General features: G+C 46.5%; 1 protein-coding gene across 1 annotated transcript in view; it reads right to left on the bottom strand.

The window, feature by feature from the left end:
- The window catches only part of RPS6KA1 (ribosomal protein S6 kinase A1), a 65,407-nt gene that overhangs the window by 32,783 nt on the left and 11,223 nt on the right, over window positions 1–21,401 (bottom strand). The gene's annotated exons all lie outside the window — the stretch shown is intronic.

Here is a 21,401-nt window from a genome sequence, read left to right as displayed (position 1 = left end):
TAATAAACCTTTGCATGTTTTCTACAGGAAAGAACAAGTATGCTACTGTGAAGATACAGGGGCAGACCAACCCATGTTTTACTCCTCTTAGCCCCAAATAGCAATTTTAGAGCATGATTCCACACTTAAGATAGATAAAGCATGTGTCTGTTATAGCCTGCATGTGATTTGTGGGAACAGTTTCAATTTATGATCAAGGGAATTAAAAAAAAATTAAGAGTGGAAGATGTCCATGTACACTGATCAACTGACCCCCAGTCTGCAGGATCAGGCTAGAGAATTATCGGAAGAGAACTGGACTAAAGGAAGAGAATTTTTGCAACAAGGGGTGTTAGCTCTTGATAGAGAAACCATTAGTGAGGTAAGAGGAAGTAGCAATCCTAAGTACTGCCCACAGCAACAGCAGATTTTACGTTTTTGAAATTTGGGGAACAGGGAAGAGAGTTCAAAGTAAGGTCAGTAGTAGAGCCATGGAAATCGCAGGCAGGCACCACGAGACTAACACCTGCACAGAACTCTGCCACACCAGCCCTGGGCCGCCTAGCAGAAGGGCACTCTATAGGAGAAGCAAGGAGTCTGCTTAATCCTGGTTTTCATTAATGCCCTCCACAGAGGGAGGAATTAGGGCATTAATTCACTGCTGGGCTGGGCTGTCCGTACAGCCTGAGCCCCACAGTCACAGAAACCCTATTGTGGACAAGGCAATTGTTTTCACACATTAGCTGGCCAAGGTAAGTCCTATGCTCCCCTCTAGTGTTTACCTGAATCTGTTAACGCTGTAGTTTTCACACAACTTCTTTGTCCACACTAGAATTTTGCCATGTGTTGTCACATGATTAAAAACGACACCTCTTTTTCTCCTAGTGTGGATCACTCCAAGTGGGGGAGACTCTTCCTGCCTCACATAGTGGGCAGTTATGAGATTGCTTAATCAGAAATACTCTCTTAAAGAGCCAATTTCTGAAATAAAACACAGTAGAAGCTAAGAACAAACAAATGAAGTCATCTAGGCAGAAAAACTCTCCCATATTCTTTATGGATGGGAAGAAAAAGAATTCAGGTGCACAGAATGTCAAAAAGAAAGTCCAACTGAATACAAAAGTAGATTACAAAAAGAAAAGGAGGACTTGTGGCACCTTAGAGACTAACAAATTTATTTGAGCACAAGCTTTCGTGAACTACAGCTCACTTCTGAGCTGTAGCTCATGAAAGCTTGTGCTCAAATAAATTTGTTAGTCTCTAAGGTGCCACAAGTACTCCTTTTCTTTTTGCGGATACAGACGAACACAGCTGCCACTCTGAAAAGTAGATTAGAACTTCTTATTGTGAAGGGAAAAGAAATGACTCTCAACATGCATGTGTTTGATCACTACAGATCTACACCTATAGAACACCCCGTCTACAAAGCTCAAAGGTTCTACCTATTCCCTAGAGGGTATTTATAAAAGCCTGCAGTATCTGGATTTGCCACTCAAATGTTATCCTAAACTGTATGCTATACAATTAACAACCTCCGTCAGAACACCATCTTCACCGCCATGGACATCACTCACACCAACGTCTCTCATAATGATGGCATTGCTGCCTACCTCAAATATTTACAAGACAATGGGCAACTCTCAGATATCCACCCCAAACACAAATCGCCAAACTCATTAATTTCATCCTCGCCCATAACGATTTTATAGTCAACAACAAACACGTCGTCAAAATCATGGGAACAGCTTTGGGTACTAAGATGGCTCCCCAATATGCTAACTTCTTCATGGGCCCCCTTGAACATAAGAATGGCCATACTGGGTCAGACCAATGGTCCATCTAGCCCTGTGTCCTGTTTTCCGACAGTGGCCAATTCCAGGTGCTTCAGAGGGAATGAACAGAACAGAGAATCATCAAGTGATCCATCCCCTGTCGCCCACTCCCAGCTTCTGGCAAACAGAGGCTAGGGACACCATCCCTGCCCAGCCTGGCTAATATCCATCAATGGACCTATCCTCCATGAATTTATCTAGTTCTCTTTTGAACCCTGTTATAGTCTTGGCCTTCACAACATCCTCTGGCAAAGAGTTCCACAGGTTGACTGTGCATTGTTTGAAGAAATACTTCCTTTTGTTTGTTTTAAACCTGCTGTCTATTAATTTTATTTGATGACCCCTAGCTCTTGTGTGTTATGAGAAGGAGTGAATAACACTTCCTTATTTACTTTCTCCACACCAGTCATGATTTTATAGACCTCTATCACAGCCCTCTTAGAAGAATTTCTGGACAAATGGACCATTAAATCAATGATATATCCGAGGTACATCAATGATATTTCCATCCTCTGGACAGATGGTTTAAACTCCCTCAAAGATTTCCACTACAACTTCATCAGCCACCTGATGAAGTTGTAGTGGAAATCTCTGGAACACTCCCACACTAGCATCAACTTCCTGGACACCACGACCATCATCACCAATTGAACCATAGAGACAACCATATACAAGAAGCACATGGATCACCACACCTTCCTTTATAGATCCAGTAACCACCCCAAACACACCAAGAAATCTGGTATCTACAGTTAGGCACTCAGATACCACAGAATACACTCAGAGGAGAAAGTTAGGGACAGACACCTTAGCACACTTTAAAACTGCCTTCACCAAACAAAGACACTTCTCTAGAGAAGTAGATCGCATCATGGAATAGGCCACCCAAATACCCCAAGAGATACAGAAATAACCCCCGCTCCAACGGCACACTTCTAGTTGTTACCTACTACCCCACACTGGAATCCATATGGGGTAACAAACAACTACAACCCATATTTGATGGGGACCCCATCCTGAAAGAAATCTTTCCTGAGCCCCCATTTCTGGCCTTCAAACAACCCCCCAACTTCATCATTGGAAGCAAGCTTCCCACAGACCAGGCCCCACCAACTCAAAGTGGCACCAGACCCTGCCAGAACAGATGCAAAACCTGCAAACATATCTCCACTGCTACCATGATCAACATCCCCCCACAGCACACCTTTCAAGATCCATGGATCCTACACATGCCTATGATAACATGTGGTGTACCTCATCCAGTGCACTAAATGCCCCCAACAACAATTATGTGCTTGAAACCAAACAAATCACTAAACTCTGGAATGAACTCACACTGGAAAATGATGAAAAACAAAAACACCCTATCACCTTTAGGGGAACACTTTCCACAAAGCGATCCCTTTATATCTGACCTAGCAGTCCTCCTCCTCAAAGGAAACCTGCTCAACACTTTCAAAAGAGGAGCCTGGGAGCTTAAATTTATTGCTCTGCTACACACTAACAATCACGGACTGAACATAAATCAGAGACACTGGATTTATGGCTTTTATTACAACAATCTCTAACTTACCAGCCCAGTCTTTTTCTCCTATGACTGCAGAGGTTCTTCATGAGCCACTCTACCTTGAATGGTCCCTAACAATATGTGCTAACTAGTTACGCTAAACAATCTGTTCCGCCTTACATTTTGCTGTGACTTGGGAGAACCTTTCCCAGATCTAAAGAGCAGCTCTGTGTAATTCGAAAGCTCGTCTCTCTCACCAACAGAAGTTGGTCCAATAAAAGATATTCGCTCACCCACCATGTCTCTCTAATATGATTTCAACATTACAGCCTGTTCTAATTTAAGTTCTTGCTACATCTCCATCCCCTTGAATAACCAGGGATGCAGCACTCCAGAGGTTCTTTAAACCAGAGTGTACAGTTCCAGCAGGCACACACCTCCATGAGCCAGAACAAGCTCCTGGGGCCGGGGAGGGTGTTGCATGCATGCGGGGGTGGTTTTGGAGATATAACTAGCATACAATGTCAATAAACTGTGTGTATAAGGAGCAGTGCTGAAGACATTGGCAACCAGAACTTCCTGACAGATGGATAATAAAGAGGGGGTGGATTCTTTGGGATTAGCTCAGGTAAAGCACTAATGTTTGCAAGTACAGTAGGGAAGGATTTGTTTACAGTGGGAATGCTACTGCTACAGATTGGACACCTTCCATCTCACTTGGCCTCTCTCCCCCACTCCCACTTTTTTCTTTTTTTAAGAGTAGGAATAGTTTGATGACCAAATCAGAAGAAAAATAGGCATGAATCTTATAGCAAAGTCCGCATGCAAAAGCAAGAAGCACTCTTTCCTTAAGGATTGGGGGGTGAGGGGGGCCACATTTCAATCTCATTTACATCAACAGAGCCAATGAATGAGAGTTCATTTACTCTGGATTTATACCAGGTCAGAATCTGGTTTACGGTCATCTTTCCGCAAGTTTTTAGTAATATAGGCTTCTTAGGCTATGCCTTCATGGCAAATAAGTGATCTGACAATTTTATAGTAATTAAAATGCGATGTGCCTGCGATCTGTATGAAAACCTGACATTGGGTCAAAAGCATCCCGGATGCCATTCCATTGAATTCAGTTGAACTGTAGCGGTGATGAACTTGGCATCCCAGAAAAGGATAAAGTTACTCTATGGTTGTACTATTAAAAAAAAAAAACTGCTATTTTGCTAGAGGCTGGAAGCAGCAATGATTAGATGGAAATAGCCCTGTTCTACACAGTCCATGTCAAAAGCATGCCCTGAAGTTTCTGCTTGAAGTCAGTATGCCAAGTTAATCCCCTGGTAACATCACAGAACTCAGTGGAATTGTGCACCAGAGGTCCTTTTGGCTCAGTATGTTAGGGCTTTCAGGCAGTGTTCCTCATGGAAGTATTTCTTCCCACAACAAAACAAAAAAGGCCCTGGCATTAATAGCAAGAATTAAAGAGGAAACCAGACTTCATTCCCCTGGAAGGACTTTTCTGCCAGTGCAGTTCGAATGACCTTCTGCCAGAGCAGCTAGAATGACCTCTCTGATCAGGGCTGCAAGTGAAGCCTAGGAAAGCAGGCCAATTTCAGCCCTTGTGCCTGGTGCTGGGGCAGTCTCTTCCCCACTGAGCTGGTTTGCCAGTGGAAAGTTGGCTATTTTTGTGACTGAGAAAATGCCCAATCTCTCATTACATGAAAGGCTGATTGTACTTTCTGAAAGTTCACTCCCTTCCTGTGACAGTTCTAAGTCCAGAGGCTACAAACAGATGCCAATAGCTTCTTTAGCAACAGGCAGAGAAGTCCTTGCAGGGGAATACAGTCTGAAGTCTGCATTGGGATAGAACTGACAGATACTAATATTAGCAGTTATAGGGACAAATACATACCTGGTTTCACCGACTTACACGCTACTGAAGCCAACTGAGGGACATCCACCCCCACCAGGTAAGACCCTAATGTTACACAGGCCAATATCAATTGTGCACTCCAGCAGGGGGCACTCTTAAAGTAGATTTAGAGTAACAGAAACGTTTCTACATCTGATAAACAAACCAGCCAAGAGGACCCATTTTATGATGGGCTCAGAGCTAGATTCAGCATCTTTGAAAATAGTTTTCTTAAATCCCCTCTTCAGCAAATCAGTACTGCATAAGTAACAGCTTTAGTCAGAGGCTAAAGGGAACAGAATATAGCCCAGCTTGACATCACAGGACAGAATTTCCAGGTCAAGCCAAGTTTCTTACACATTTAGAACAGCCCTTCTGGCCTGGCCAGATGCACCACGTGGCTACTACAGCAAGAATACCAGAATGTCCAGTTTTAACAGAGGACATTACCTCTAGATACTGATCTAGGAACTCATGGGTAATGGGAATCTGGTGTCACTTGGAAATGTAATCATGATACAGAATTAGCAAGGATCTTTCTATTTGAGTCAAGGACACATGGACTAGATAAAGCAGCTTATTTTATTGCCAGGCCTTGGTTCCTCAGAAAGGAAGAAGAGTTTGGCATTTGAGTCTGCAAATTTCTAGTGACTCTCCATCCTTTCAAGGCACTAAAAGCCACACCTGTCTGAGATCAGCTGACAGCAGAGTTCTGTCTGAAGATACATGCTCAGACAAAGATTCTTTGTAAATTGTGTGTTAACAGCTCACTTGTGCTACACCAGACTGTCTCCAGAGCAGTAAACAGAGCAGCAGCCATGCTAAGCAGGGCTTTGCATCTAGTGAAATGATGTACCGCAGTGGAAAGTATCCCACAACACCTTTCACGTAAGAGTCTGGATGCAGAAGTACCTAGTGTGCAACTTTTAAAGAACAAGAAGTCTCTAGAGAAAGTGCAAAGGAAACTGCTGGTCTTGTCTGACATTTCTGAAAATTCTATTAAAGGCAAGAAGGTAGGGATGTCTCCAGTTTTACCCCCAAATAAAATGCACAGCAACCTTGGATGCTTGATAAAGCAAATCTAGTTCTTGTAGTTGAGAAACATTAAGAAATTCTTAAAAACCTGTACATCAATGCTATGCTCACTCTAGACATTACGTAGCTCTTGTTATTTTTACACTTTCGGTAGAGGAACGACAGACCCTTTTCACTGCCTAAGAGGATCTAACACTAGTTCCACAAATAGAGCTGATACTCGTTTGCAATATTAAGTGAAGTGCCTCTGGAATTGCTGTGGGATGTGGAATGTATTTGCCATCATGAGGATGTGGGAATTCCATACTCCTCCCACACCAACACAGAAGACACATGTTTCCTTGTAGGACGCTCAAGGCCTCTGTGGTCCTGACAAAGCTTTTTTTTTTTTTTTTTTTTTAAAATGGGTTACATCTTTGGGGGGTGGGGGGGGTGTACAAAGCAACAGCCATGCAGTGGCAGCCTTCCTCCCCCCACCAGCCTGCAGTTTGGAAAGCTACCGCAGCAGGTGTATGCAGAAATCATGGCAGGAAATTAAGCAAGGAAGCATTGTTTCCATCAGTTCAGATAATGGCATCTTACAATACAAATTACTGTTTTTTGGATTCTGTGAATCCTTAAAGCTGAGCTGTCTGATAGCAGAGCTGTACTAAGAGCAGACAAGTTGGCAGACACTTGCCTGGCTGTGACATGACAGAATGTCATTTCCTTCCATGCCTGTAAAAGCCATGCTGTGAAACCAAACTGATGCCAGGAGGGATTCCCGCCACTGCTTAGAGACTGGAGCTAGATATGTTCACCTGGGCTGGGTGCTTAGTCTAGGATACTATGCAGGACTTTGGGTGGGGATAGGAGAAGAAAAGGTGGCTCTCTGTATGCTCTACACCTGTGATCTTTGAATAGTGATAGGGGCTGGTGTTTTGCCCTGTTCACCAAGAATGGTGTCGTTTCCATTTGAGAGTTTCGGACCAACTCCCCTCCCTTCTCCCTGCCAGTGTGAAGGGAACTGGGACTTGCTTTCCAGCACTTCATTTGCACAGCAAAGTCTACCTGTTGCGTCCAAGAGGGTGACACTTCTCTGTACATTCAGCAGTGATGTTGTAGAGGGTTGGATTGAGCTGCTGGAGGCCCAGCATATTCATTCAGCCCCCCCCCCCCCCCCCGCTGTTCAACACAGAGCAGCAAAGAAAGCCCTTCTGGTGCGAGGACATGAACGTTACAGAAAGTGAAAGGAGGGAGTAATTAGAAACACATCGAAAATATGCAGTAACTGGGTCAACCTGTGCTAAAGCATTTCAGCTGATGCATCACTTCTCTCCTCACCCCAGTGAATCACTGACACTACTAGATCACAAAGCCTCTTTAACAGAGTCCTTTTATGTGCCTCTGACTGCTGATTTGCTATTCCTGACTCCAAGTCCAAAGCTATAGCACTGTCATCTCCAGTGGAGAACTGCAGAGGAGCCAACCAGAGACTCGAGCTGGTAGGAAGAGGCGCCAGAGCAAGGACTGCTGCACTGGGAGGAGGGGGTGAAATAAGGCCCAGTTGGTGCCCTCCATCCCTCCAGAACTACCCCCAGACCCAGAACTGTGCAGGGGAAAAGCCACCCAAACAGAGGGCACCAGAAGCCAAGTTCTCCCCCGCCAGCCTTGGGGAAAGGATAAAGGAGGGAACAAGTAGGAGACTCCAGCTGGCCATTGCAGACATGGCTGGCCTACGCAGGGAATTCGAACATTCAGAGAACTTCCTACAGTTCTGACTGGACTCTCTGCCACGTGTTGACTGGCTGCTTGCGCCAACCCTCTCCCTCCCTCCGTCTGTTCATCCTTGCCTCGTGCCACACCTACCCCACCTTACTCTCTTCTCCTTGGCCCTGCCCCTCACCTCTTCTCTGTTCTTTCCATTTAGCTGATCTCCTTCTAACTAAACGCCCTGCTCCCCACCCTCCAAAGTAAGGGAATTAACATGGTTGCCAATATCTTCACATTGTTCACTCTGCTTGGGTGTGTTATAACCCTTCCCCCACCTTGTGTGTTTAGACTGTACCATCGGGCAGGGACTGCTACTCAAATAGCACCTTTTACAACGGAGCCTCATTCATGGTTGGTCCTTAGCACCACCGTAATTAACATGACTGATTAATAAGTTACGCGACAGCGCTCTCTTCAGATATGGCTCCTGCTACAGAGCGGGAATCCTTCTCCATGAGACACAGCTGCAGCGAGCAGGAGTTTTGGTGAGGCCAATTTAAAGTAAACAAAAAACAAAACAAAAAAACCACCACCACTAAACTGACACCTTCTTCAAAACAAAATACGCGCCCATCATTCCGCTGGGGAAGGGTGTGGATATTGCAACACCTGCCATTAGCATCCAAACCCAGAAGAGTGGCTGAAGGAAGGACCACTCAAATTTCAATGGCAGGTTTGTACGCCAGTTTGAGCTAGACCCATACAAGCAAAGATTTCATGGTCCTGCTGAAGAAAACCCTTTTGCCTTTGAGTATCATTATGGCAAGAGGCAGGGGGTTGTTATTTTTTAAATCCTAATAAGTTGACAGTGTGGTCTCCAATGCTCATGCTGCAGAAAGGCTAATGGATTTTACTAGAAAAAAAGAGAAGGAAGTGGCTAGCCACCTTTCTAAGCCAGATAGCCTTTGATAAACAACTTCAGAGCCATCCCATACTAGTGTAGCAAGAAGAGCTATTAATACAAAGTTCAAGATTGTTTGAACACCACCCTGTTTACACAGCACAAGCAGTTCCAGCCTGGCATTTCCTTCTGTGCTGCTCCGCTGCAGTGAACCCTCAGAAGAGCCACCATTGTTCGTGCCGTATTTATCTGCGTCGCCTTTGACAGCCAGCAGAAAAGTGAGGAAAAAAGTGATTCTGTAGTTTCACCTGAAGCTATAGAAGAATTTTACTGCTTCTGTAAAATTACATTTAGCCCCCAAATAAAGTTGACACTTGTAAAGCTGTTAAAAAAACCCAACAACCCACAAACTTCACTGAGATTGTTAATCTCTACATGGGGGAAAACCTTGACTTTAAGTTTAAACCAGCCTTAAAGCTAAATTACCTTCTGTCAAGTTAAGCATGCAGGGCTCAAAGCTAAGATTTTAAATCTGTTAAACATTATAAACTCTCTCTAGCTTCCCAAAATAATGAATTACAAAGTCCTAGCGTCATGAGGTCTGTAGTTCTCGGCGTTCCAGGACTTGGAACTGCCATTTGTCTCACGCACCTTACAAGTGCTTTGCATCATGGTGGTGAAGAATCACAGATGTAGAACAGCCAGGGCTACTCTACACTGGCAGCGCTTTAATGTGCCTTGTGTGGTCATGGCGCAGCACTGGGAGAGCGCTCTCCCAGCGCTCTCAAAAAACCCACCTCAACAAGGGGCGTAGCTCCCAGCGCTGGGGCACTGTTTACACGGGCGCTTTACAGCGCTGCAACTTGCTGCGCTCAAGGGGGTGTTTTTTCACACCCCTTAGCGAGAAAGTTGCAGCGCTGTTAATTGCCAGTGTAGACAAGCCCTTAGACTAAAGAACGGTATTATCCCTAAAGATAATCCCTTCTGCTTGGAACATTCCCCAGCCCTTCACTCCCTGCTATAGATGAAGTAACAGAACACATCTCCTCACATGGAGGGAGGGTGAGGGTGGGAGTAGCAGCTTATTTAGCCCTGCTGGGAGAAATGCAGGCAGAGTTTTTGTCAGGTTTTGTTGTGTTTCCTTCCTAGTCTGAATGCTACTATAAATTACTCTCTAGGATCACAGTCAGTTCCCCTTTGAAATTGCGATCCCAGTCTGTCCTCAAAGCCAGAGCAGCGCCAGCAAAGTTTATCAGGTCAAGAGAACACAGAAGATGAAGGGCTGAAAGGAGGGGCCTTGCTTTATAGCTCTCTTCTGAGTCTTGCTATGAAGGGAGACAGAGAGAGAGGGATGGCTTCTGCGCTGAAACATAGCGCAGGTTTGCGCCAGTGGATAGCTATCAGATAAAGGGAATTTCTTTGGAACACAAAGAGCCAGAGGCGGTTTTTATTTGAATTCATAATTAAAAAGGGGAACGGTTTCAGAATCAGCAATGCCAAGCTAGTTCTGCACGCAAAATTGCTACAAACACAAGCCTCGCTGGCTGCTGCTAACGTCACTGCATTCCTCATGTGCAAGTCCTGTAAACTGACCCCTATTCAATTATTCATTAAAGTCTGCAGCTCATCTGAGGCCAGGCTTCTCGAGCAGGGAATTTTTTTTTTTTTTTTTAATAGCTTTGAGAAACTTCCCATTAAGCAGAGGCCGATCCTTTCAGAGGATGACAGCAAGAGCGCTGGCAGGAATACAGCCAGGCGCCTGTCAGGCACTACAGTTACATTAAATTTAAGACCACTGGATTACTTGGCTGACAAGTAGGGAACAGCCAGTTTAAACAGCAGGCTTTAACTGTGACAGGCTGAAAAAGCAGTGACTAATTAAGAGTCAGGGCACCAACCAGCTCTTGGGCTGGAGTGGCGGGGGCAGATTTCCAGGTAGCGGTGCAGTCAAGGAGGAGAGTGTCAGTAAACTACTCCAGTACAGATTACACCCACCCACGGCAGATGCCTTCTGCAGTTCACTCATGTTGGCCCATCTTTGAGCAACTTTTGCCATCTGTCTGCTCTCCATGCCCCAGATCAGCAGCAGACCTTTGCAATTCTTAGAGAAAGCTGCTGCAGCTGTGTCAACAGATTGGGCCTCTGCTTCACGGGGGAGCCTTTAGATTTATTTATTTTTAAAGCCCTCATTTTCAGAGGCCAAGACGAGAGCAGCTATCCAATCTTGGCAAGGATCAAACTGCTGGGCATTCCTTGTCAGCAGGATTTATGCTTAGACTGAATTAAAAACCACTTACAATGACAGCATGTCAGTAGACAAGACTGGGCTTCACTGGCTCAGGTACAGCAGGCCCCTGCCACCTGGGCACCTCTGTATTAGGGATACAGGCCACACCTGTGTTTTTGCCTGATCTTTCAAGTCATGGCCGCCTTGGTGAATTGAGTACCAGTCTGGATTAGGCAGCTGATCCTTTACGGTGATGACTAGAAACAGGTGTTTTCTTAATACCCTTAACCTGCATTTTGAAGGAACCTGGCCTGGTCCAACTACAGACCAGTTTTCAGGGGCAACCCCTATTTGATGTTCCTGCCATGCAACCACTCTGCATGAGAGGCCGGCCATCTCCAGATAGATGGGCAGCACCAAGCTTGGATTCAGGAGACAAGTGACCATAAAGGGATAGGTGGAGCAGGCTGATTTAAGAAGCATCCTTGGCACTGGTTCAGATGGGCCATCATGGGGCCCAGTGCATGAAGATGTACCCAGGCTGTAATGGAGATGACCGTTAACGTAGGCAGCTCCTTGATTCGCGATCAGAGGCTACAAGAGGAACCCCCTTGTGGTTGACCTTGCAGAGCATCAAGCTTGTCCCAGGAGAGACTAGTGCCTGGAGAAAGAGGCCCATGCAGCACTTGGTTGCTGGATTCAAAGGGAGACAGCACACAGCTCATAGTCAGGATCTCTCTGTCTTGTCTGCATCAGCCAGTCACCCAGGTATGGGTGCACAAAGAGACAGCATTGTTTATAGCATTAGAGACAACCCGCTTTGCCAGGAGCTGTGAAACTCATTCGATCAGATGGGGCATCACAGCTACCAAATGGCTTGTAGTTTACAAGTTGAAAGAGTTACTGGGACACAGTTTAGAGAGGTCTACGCCATAAAGACAAACTGAAACCTCACCCGTAACAGCAGCCTGTCACCCCTGCCCCACGTCCAAAGGGAGGAGCCATGAGACACTGCCATATGTCCTTCTAATGTAGGCGAGTGTCTAGGAGTTACTGAAACTTATGGGCCAAACCGTACCTTGAGATATAGCTATGCAGTCCCACTGACATCAGTGGGGCATCTTGTGCCACAGGCATAAGTGAGGGCAGGGAGTGTCCACAGGCCCTCGTCATTTCCATTCCCCCGCATTTCCACCTTGTTCTCCCTCTCATCTATGGGTCTAATCTCTCATCTCTTTCTGCTCCACTGAGACTAGTAAGTGAGCCAGAGCAGCATTCCCTGTGTTCTCTCCCCTCCTCTCTAGGCAACTCCCTATTCCCTCCCTTGAGTAAACCAACTTGCATTCCTGGTCCCTGCAGGGTGGACTGCAGCCTGTGCTCCACCGGACAGCTCGCCTGGACCACCCAGACAACAGGAATTGAGCCCAGCCCTTCTCACTTATTAGATTGGGGAAAGAGGGTCATAATCATCCATCTAAATCTCATTTCAAGGAGCTACAGTGCAGAGCTGGATAGTACCAAGCACAAAGGTTTACACTTGAAATAAAGCCTCTGACTACGCTGGCTTTATCACAAGAGATGCTGCTTCTCCAGAAACCTGGGGTGAACTGATTTTGCTGTAAGGGACGATGCGTTTAGTTAAATGCCTCCTTTATAACGTAAGTCACTCAACTTGGTGCATCCGGCCCCAAATGGCACTCCACCGCTCGGGGCTGGCCAGCACGAGGTGGCAGTGGTGATGCAGATAAATTAGAAAGCTTTGTGGTATCAGAGAAAAAAGAGATTTGCGGGGGTGCTGCAATTGTAGACAGAGAATGAATGGGACCTGCAGCTGGGAAAGGGAACACGTAGGCCGAGAGCAGTAACGGTCTTATTGGGCTTATAAGCGGATGGCATTCCCACCCTGCTCTGAACACACACACACTGGTCCAAACACAGCTCTTTCCTGCGGCTTGGTTTTATGAAGGTGGTAAGACAAAGTTCCGTCTAAGCTTTCCCCAGGAATTTTCCCTGCAGGATACCGCTGCCTTCGACAGCCCTTTTTAATGGCTCCTACAACGCTGCATCTCTGTGCCAGGTCCACTTCTTCCACCCCACTGCATGCCATCTACTGCTCATTACATCCACTGCTTAAAACAATCCAAGAACAAGATTCAGCTCAAGCACGGAATGAGGTGTGCATACCACAGGAGTGTGGAGGCAGGAACCTAGGCGCTTTCAAAGGTCTCTTTTATGGTGTTGAACTAGAACCCCGAGAGGTGTTTACTCATTTACTTCCCGCCCCGTTTTCATGAGGAGCTATCATTATAACCCCGGGATATGCAGATCACCGGCTCAGTTGTAATTCCAGCAGTGGGTATTAGTTTTACCGTCACAGAAGAAGAGTGGGCACAACTTCAGCACTGTAAATCAGCTCTGCTTATTGTGAAATGATTTCACTGATTGGGTCTTGTCATTAACAGCAAGGCATTATGCATTAATTCTTTAAGAGTATGCAGCCTGCCCTTAAAGTGAGCTAGTTAATCAGCGTTTTAATGTATATTCCTCAAAGAAGTTCCATTTTTCCTGTTGAATTTGTTACTTTCTATTCCTGTTAATCAGCTGTGGAATCAGCAGCCGAGCAAGGCAGCTCATTTCTCTGCTCTTTAGATTTTGGAATGGTCAGTTTAGCTGAGACGTGAACAGGATTTACGACCCACGAGGCTAATGCAGACACTGCCAGTCAGTCTAATCCAGTGGCTCTCAACCTTTCCAGACTCCTGTACCCCTTTCAGGACTCTGATTTGTCTTGTGTACCCCCAAGTTTCACCTCACTTAAAAACTACTTGCTTACAAAATCAGACATAAAAATACAGAAGTGTCACACCCACACGATTACCGAAAAATTGCTGACTCTCTCATTCTGTCTGTATGAAATTTCAGTTTACGCTCACTTTGTTAGTGCTTTTTACATAGCCTGTTGTAAAACTAGGCAAATCTCTAGATGAGTTGATGTCCCCCTGGAAGACCCCTGCGTGCCGCAAGGGGTACACGTCCCCCTGGTCTATTTAATAAGCCAATAGGGCCCCCAAACCAGCACAACTTTTCTGAGCAAGTTCCTAAGTTCCCTTCTGACATCACAGACAGCTTCTATGCAAGGCAGCCAGTGAGTCATTGTGAGTAGAGGCATTACAAACTCCCTCCTGGTTTAGTCTAGATCAGAGCCCGAGTATCTGCTGCGCACTATACTCCAGTACCAATACAGAGCCAGTTTGGATTAACCCTTTGTCTGCTTCCCAGAGACCATCACTGGAAAGAGTTCTCTCAATGGATGGGGGAGGGGAGGGGAAGGATGGCGCGTGGGGGGAAGGAGAATGAAGATTACTTAACTGTAACTGGAGGTTCTTTGAGATGTGTGGTCCCTAGCTATATTCTGCACATGGGATGTGCGTGTGTCTCATGCACCCGAGTCTGGAATTTTCTTGCGAACAGCATCTGTTGGCCCACACATATGCCACAGCTCTCCTTGTGCTCCCACATAAGGGCATAAATCGAGGTCCAAGCTGACGCCTCCCCAGTTTCCCATTCTTACTGTAGTGAAACGAATCCGCAGCAGAGGGGATGGAGTAAGGGTAGTGGAATACAGATCAGGACCACACATCTCGAAGAACCTCCATTTCTTCTTCAAGTGATGGTCCCTATGTGTATTCCACGCATGGAGATTAGTAAGCCGTAGTCAAACAGATCGGTGCGAGGGCGTAGAAGAGATAACTGACTGTAGTAGTGTTGTCCCCACATCCACAGGTGCTGACTCCGTGGGTGCTCCAGCACCCACCTGCAGCCAAGCGGCCTCCCTCCCCCAGCGCTTCCCGCCCGCAACTCCGCTGATCAACTCCTCCCCCTCCCCCTCCCGACCCAGAGCCGCGGAACAGCTGTTCAGAGGTGTGCAGGAGGTGCTGGGAGGGAGAGGGAGGAGCAGGGACGGGGTGCGCTCGCGGGAGGGGGTGGAGCGTGGGCGCGGCTGGGAGCGGGAAGAGGCGGGGTGGGGGCTTGGGAAAAGGGGTAGAGTGGGGACATGGCCTGGGGTGGAGTGGGGGTGGGAAGAGGCGGGGCAGGGGTGGGGGCTTGGAGGAAGGGGTGGAGTTGGGCCAGGCCTGCGGCGGAGGGGAGGGTTGAGCACCCCCCAGGTAGAGAGGAAGTTGGTGCCTATGCCCACAGCCGAGAACTGTACCAAGGCGTAATCTCTTGTGAATGTCTGCAAAGTCCTCTAAGTAGCTGTCCTACATATCTCTAGTGTGGGTGTCTCAGAGATGCAGCTGAAGTAGCTTGCCCCCGGTGGAATGAGCCCTTACCTCTTTCTGGGTGGAGGATGCCAGCTAGTTGGTACCAAAAGATAATACAACCCGAGATCCATTTTGAAAATCAGTGTTAATATAGGTTGGCCTCTTGATCACTCTGCTTTTAAAACAAATAGTTTAGGTGTCTTTCTAACATCTTTTGTTCTTTGCAGTTAAAAGGCTGAAGCCCTCCGGATGGCCAGAGAATGGAATCTTCTCTCCTCTTCCAAGGCACATGGTTTAGGAAAAAATACAGGTATGTAGATGACCTTACTCATATGAAACTCAAACTACCTTGGGTATGAATCTGGGGTGGGAACTTAGAGAGAGACTTTTTCTTTATAGAAGGCAGCATATGGTGAGCCTGCCCTATGTGCTCCCCGTTCACTGACTTTTCTGGCCGATGTTATAGCTATCGGAAAGGACACCTTCATGGACAGAGGGGTCAGAGTGTGTGACCAGTGGCTCAAAACAAGAGTCTTAGTGAGAGATGACAGGGGGAAAAAAATGGAGATCCCATTGAGGTGTGAACTTCACCACTGGTAGAAAGGATCTGAGAATCCCCTTCAAAAATCTAGTTGTGACAAAATGCGTGACGATTGTATGGTTATTCATTGGAGGATAGCAAGAGCTGATTGCTACAAAATGTACCCACAGAGAATAAGTAGATACTCCCAGGGATTCCAGTAAAGTTCCGAGACAAATTCCTCTGAGGAACCCAAGCAGAGAAACATTTCCATTTAGCTGCGTAACAGCTTCCTGTACAATCTTTTCTACTTTGGTTAAGGATGGATTGCACCCCCTTGGAACATGAATGTTCTAGATTGGGTTGTGTGACCTTGCCACTGGGTTACATTAGAAGATCCAGTAACACTGGGATGTTCATGGGTGGTCACACACAACTTCAACAGATCTGTGAACCAGAAATGTCTCTGCCAGTTGGGCACAATGAGGATGACTTAAGCTCTGTCTGGGTGGATCTTCCCTAAAACCTGTGGTATCAAAGGAATTGGAGGGGAAATATACCCCAGGCAACACTTCCACAACGTCAGGAGAACATCTCCCAATGAGTCTTTGCCTGGGGCTGCTCTGGAGCAGTACTGAGGAAGCTTTCTGTTCACCTGTGAGGCAAAAAGCTCCCAAGCGGTTATTCTCCATTGACGGAAGACATCATTGAGAACTGAATCATAAATCTCCCATTCTAGATTTGTGGAAAAGTGTCTGGTCAGGTAGTCCCCTGAGGACCTTTGCGTCCCTGGTAAGTATGCTGCTGATAGGGCTGTGTGACGTTTGATGCACCACTTCCAGAGGATGACTGCCTCTGTGCACAAAGAGAGATCTCATTCCCCCTAGCTTGCTTATATAAAATACTGTTGTTGTATTGTCTGGCATTATCTGAACATGTTTGGACTGGATGGGACTGCAGGCCCAATGACTGCCCTAAATTCTAGTAAGTTGATATGCATTCTGGACTCCTGGGTCCAAATGCCCTGAGCCATATGATTGGCCATGTGCGCACCCCAACCCAAGAGGAAGGCATCGGTAATGATGTTTACCTTCTTCATTGCCTTCTCCATTCTCTTCATTGCCTTCTCAGGGAGGCTGCTGGTGGCTCTCGACCCAGCCTGACTGGCTCGGGAGGAGGGCCATCAGGGGTGGGGGTGCGGTGGCCTGGCCCAGCACTTGGGGGGCGGGGCAGGCAGGCCCCCTCAGAGCTTTTCCTTTTGGGGGTGGGTTCAGGGCTCCAGTGTATGGGGGGCAGGGCCTTGGGCGGAAGGGGTGGGGCTGGTGGGCTAGCCTCCCCAAAGCAGGGATTCACCTGCTGCTCATGGGCACATGTGGAATACACATAGGGACCATCACTCGAAGAAGAACCATAGTTCCAGCCCATGTTGTGTCAAAGGAAATGAAAAGAAAGGAAAAACGGAGGCCTCTCAAATGGCTTTGAAAATAAATGTTAACAGGCTGGTAGAGGGTGGCCTAGATGTGAGCGTTACTGACCTCATTCCATAAGCAATGAAAGGTCTGTGCCACTGACACAGAACAAGAAAGAAAAAGGTTCCTTCATTCAGCAACCCCTAGGAGTCCTAGACAATTTATAGAACTCCTTTGCCAGGGCAGCGTCCCATACGTCCATCCTAAAGGCCAACAACAAACGCAGTGGAGCTGAGCAGGAATAGCAACACCAACCGTTTAAGCTTTTACCTACATAATTTCCTTTTTATAAAACTTGCTTGGTTTAGGGTTGGATCCATCTTCTGGCATTGTGGATCTGAACTAATGTTGTCTAACAATTAGACTGCAAGCTTCTGGGAGCCAGGGCAGTTCAAGTCTGTACAGTATCGGGCATGCCAACAGCACTCTGGTAAGCATGATTCTGCTTTGGGCTCATGCTCGTTTATACTGTATGGGGTTTGTCATCTTCAGCCTGTGGGTTCCTTATAAGGAGGATCTGAAAGGTTGGACTATTAGTTCAGATTTCATTGCTTCTCCTGAAGAGAGTCACGCTACCTTTCCCCAAGACTATTACTGAGTGCGAAGCAGGTCTGGACTTAGAAGTCAATAGACGTAACTCCTCCCATCCCCAGAGTAGTTGCAGGCGCTGCCAAGGTGCTCACAGCGCAGGAGTGAGGAACAATGCTTGCACAGACTTGTGACGGCAAGACTTTATGGAGTCCCACCTTCAAGAACACAAGAGTCATCATAATATGGTTCATTTCAGAACGTAGGGCTCAATGCCAAGGACAGTGGCGTTACAATTACACTCACACTCATACAGTTAATCATTCCAACTGCATCTATCTGTGTCCCACTGAAAGAGACTGACCCACACCAGAGAGTGTCGAGACTGGTCCCAATAAGGCTGTCAAGCGTACTCTCAAAATGCACATTGCCCTACAACATCCACAATGCCGCTGTTGTACATAGCAGCAGTTCTTAGCATAATGCTTTCATACAAGGATCACAAGAAACTTTGCAAGCAGTAACCCCCCCCCCACGAATTATCCCCATTTTACAGATGGGGAACTAAGGCACAGTGACTTGACCAAGACCACGTGGCAAGTCAGTGCCAGAGCTGAGACTAGAACCCAGCAGTTCTGACTCCCAGCCTTGTCCACTAGCTTTTACTGTGCTTCATGTCTGACAGCGAAGAGGTAGCACATGCAACATCACACCACCACCACAGTCCCTTATGGGAGTGGGACGAAAACTACCTACTGGTAGCATAAGATTTAGAGAGAATCCAGCGAGGTCCCTAGCTGGTTCTTTTAGACGGACATCAACGGGTTCCTAGAGCGCGTACCTTCACTCACTGCACAACAAAAAGTACGTTTTGGCTACATGTGGGGACAGAGGGAGCAGCGGGCTGCACTGCATGTGGGTGCTGAGTAATGCTAGTTATCTGCTGATCTCACTGATGAAGGCTATTTTTAGGTGAGGTCGCAGAATTAGGCTATGTCTACACTAGCACTTTTGTCGGTATAACTTATGTCACAAGGGATGCAAAAAACTACACGCATGAGCAACGTAAGTTACACCGATAGAAGCACCGGTGTGGACAGTGCTATGTCGGTGGGAGACGCTCTCCTGCTGACATAGCTGCCGCCACTCCTCGGGGGTGGTTTATGTCGGTGGGAGCGCTGCCTCGGTACAGCTGTGCTGCTGTAGGGGTCTGGTGTAGCCTTGACCTTAGTTGTAAGAGGGTAGTGAATAAACCCCCCAAATAAGGGGTTTACTCTTACAACTATTCCAAACACGGCCATAGCAGATCAGAAAGCCATGCAACAGAGGCAAAGAGGAATTTTTCTTAACTTAATTTTTCTTTCTGACTGTAAAGGTGCAACCACCAGTTCCACAAATGCAGCAAGCAACTGCTGACAATCTGACCTCAAACTAACTGGTTCAGTGATCTGAAAACATGAAGCAAGATAGCCTTGGAGATTTTTCTGCTGATATCCAGGCCTGCCAGAATTGGTTGAGCTGGTTACAGGGTATTTCAGAGTTAGCCGTTCCATTTCAGAGAAAAGGAGTTTAAGCGGGGACTTCCTTTGCATGTACTTGAAAACATCAGTTCTACTTTTTTACAAGATAAATAAGGGGTTATTATTCCAAACAGATATTTCACAAATTAAGTTACTGAAGCCCTGGATTGGGATGGGAAGGTGTTTGTTAGCCACGTGTAGTAGTTTATTGTCAGTGTGACTGACACGGAGGCCATGGCAAATTTAGAAAGGCTCAAAGAATAGTCACCCAGTGGCTCAAACAAGACACTAGCCTTCAGGACTCCTGGGCTCCCTTCCCAGCTGCCACCAACTTGCTGTGAGCCCTTGGGCAAGACACTTAACTTCACTCTGCCTCAGAGTTCCCCACTTGTAAAGTGGTAGCCACCTCTTAGCCTCATGAAGGGGAAGGGGATTTAATGATGAGGTGCTTGCACAGCCTGTAGAGAAAATGTTAGCTAGCCTCTCCCAGACTGGAACAGAAGTCCCACAGCGTCACTTTCTATAGAGCTGAGTCTCAAGCAGGATCAGCTGGGCTGTCTTCTCATGTACTAAAAGGAATCCCAGATTTTTAAAGACTACTTGAGGTAGCAAGTGCTGCTGTGTACCTCAGGAGAAGAGCTCAGCAAGGTGCTTGAAGATGAAAGAGGCAAGTGCCACAATGAGCCTCAGCGAGCCAGTGGGAATCCGGCCAGAGCAGGCAGCACCTCTGGCAGGGAAGGAAGGGCCAGCTGTATTCTCAACGCAGAGAGGTGCACATCATCACTGATCTTGAGATGCCTGGTCCTGTGTCAGCATCAGGCTCTACATGCTACTTTTATGCCACTAAGATGACACCCCTAAAATCAGACTGGCAAGTTGAAGATCAGAGACCCAAAATAGTCAGGAATAGGTCAATATACTAATGTGAATAATCTAAGCACTATACCCAGATGTACAGACACTCTTTTCTCAGCCTATGTATTATATAATTTAACATTAGCATTATTAAAAACCAGGGCACAAGTCTGGAGAAGACAATTGGCTTACAAGAATTGGTTCTTTTGGCATCAACCCCTAGAGAGGCAAGACAATTGCTATTCCATTCAAACTTCTTTAAATGGCACAAAATTAAATCTAAGGAAGTGGGAAACTAACTTGCTGGAACACAATCAAAATCAACCTCCAGGGCCAACAGAAAGGAAAGAAAAATCCATGGAGCTGCAGGCTAAAATGCGGTGTCAGACTGAAGACTCCTTCCAGGATACACATCAGATACCAAGGGTGACTCCTGATTAGGAGAGAATGTGTTGAATGAACTCTGATGAACAATCCATTCATCATGACTTGTGATAGGTGTTGCATATTCCACAGGGCCTTTCTCCACAGCCATAATATTAGCATATTGGAAAACTACATTTTAAATACTCATCTACCCATACTGAAGGGCTTATGCCTTCAGGGTCCCAATCAGACAGCCATTATTCCCCACTCCTCAGCATGACCATCCTTGTGCAGCAGGTAGAGAAACAAGGCAGAAGCACTAGTGCAGTTTAGGGTTAGATTAACAGCAAGTTGCAAGACGTTCCTGTAGGCTAAGAGGCAGACCTTCAGTTTGAATCTCATTTCTCCTACTAGATGCTAGTTCATCTCAGGGAAAACACATCCCTGAAATCAAATTCTTCAACACTATACAGCTCACATTTAGACTAGAAAGCGCATTAGGCCTCCAGAGCAGAAGGATGAGCCCATGGTTAGGGTGCTAGCCTGAGAGGAGGTAAAATTCCCTCCTCTGTCCCTGACTTCCTGTGTGACCTTGGGCAAATCCTAGCCTGTCTGTGCCTCAGTTCCCCATCTGTACAATGGGGACAATAGCACCTACCTTAGCCCCGCCTTTCAGGGGTAGGAAAGGGGATGTAGAAATCACTAGTGTGTTGCAAGGATAAACAAACTAAAAACTGTGAAGCACCCAGGTACTATGGTAACAGGGGCCGTATACCCAAGAGATAAAGACTAGGTGTAGGGGGAA

This window comes from Natator depressus, chromosome 19 (genome assembly GCF_965152275.1).
Source record: "Natator depressus isolate rNatDep1 chromosome 19, rNatDep2.hap1, whole genome shotgun sequence".
Lineage (NCBI taxonomy): Eukaryota > Metazoa > Chordata > Testudines > Cheloniidae > Natator > Natator depressus.
The sequence above is the reverse complement of the archived record's forward strand: the minus strand, read 5'-3'. Positions and strand labels throughout refer to the sequence as shown.